The following is an 872-nucleotide window of genomic DNA, read 5'->3' as shown; positions in this document are numbered from 1 at the left end:
CGAGCAAATCGACCCCAGGACTTATTCTTTGGAAGCCTAGTACTTATTCTATCGGTCTCTTTTGCCGAACCGCTAAGTTTTGGGGACATAAACACACCAGCATCGGTTGTCAAGTGATGTTGGGGGGACAAACACAGACATGCAAACATATACACACACATACATATATACATATAAACGACGGGCTTCTTTCAGTTTCCTTCTACCAAATCCACTCACAAGGCTTTGGTCGGCCCGAGGCTATAGTAGAAGACACTTGCCCAAAGTGCCATGCAGTAGGACTGAACCCGGAACCATGTGGTTGGTAAGCAAGATACTTACCACACAGCCACTCCTATGCCTAATAATAAAATTAGTTGAATCTATTTTCATGCATTTGGAGTTTGCTAAGTTTCCAAAGCTCCGACAGCCGACGGCATGAAAATAGATCCAACAAATTTTATTGATATCTGAGAAAATACTAAGTTTCCAACATTTTTATGGTAGAGAGTTATGAGAGAATGAGTTCAATACGTATTTCAGTTCCGGATGTTATGAAGCATGTGTTATGGTTAAATTACTTGATACAGTTAGAAGTGTCATTGAATAGTGAGAGAGGGGTAAAGCATGAGGAATAGTAGCAGGGTCATTGAATAGTGAGGGAGGGGTTCAGAGGAGTAAATTCGAAAAAGTGTGACACACTGACATTCGCTTTCGCATTTATTATTATATATATATATTATATACACATGTGTATGTGTGTGTCTGTGTTTGTCCCTCACCACTGCTTGGTGACTGGTGTGTTTATGTCCATGTAACTTAGTGGTTTGGCAAAAGAGATCAATAGAATTAATATAAGGCTTAATAAAAATAAGTACTGGGGTTGGTTCATT

General features: G+C 39.4%; 1 protein-coding gene across 1 annotated transcript in view; it reads left to right on the top strand.

Annotated features, from left to right (window-relative positions):
* The window catches only part of LOC106871526 (ubiquitin carboxyl-terminal hydrolase 5), a 67,321-nt gene that overhangs the window by 27,209 nt on the left and 39,240 nt on the right, over window positions 1–872 (top strand). The window lies entirely within an intron of this gene.

This window comes from Octopus bimaculoides, chromosome 25, assembly GCF_001194135.2.
Source record: "Octopus bimaculoides isolate UCB-OBI-ISO-001 chromosome 25, ASM119413v2, whole genome shotgun sequence".
Lineage (NCBI taxonomy): Eukaryota > Metazoa > Mollusca > Cephalopoda > Octopoda > Octopodidae > Octopus > Octopus bimaculoides.
The sequence above is the reverse complement of the archived record's forward strand: the minus strand, read 5'-3'. Positions and strand labels throughout refer to the sequence as shown.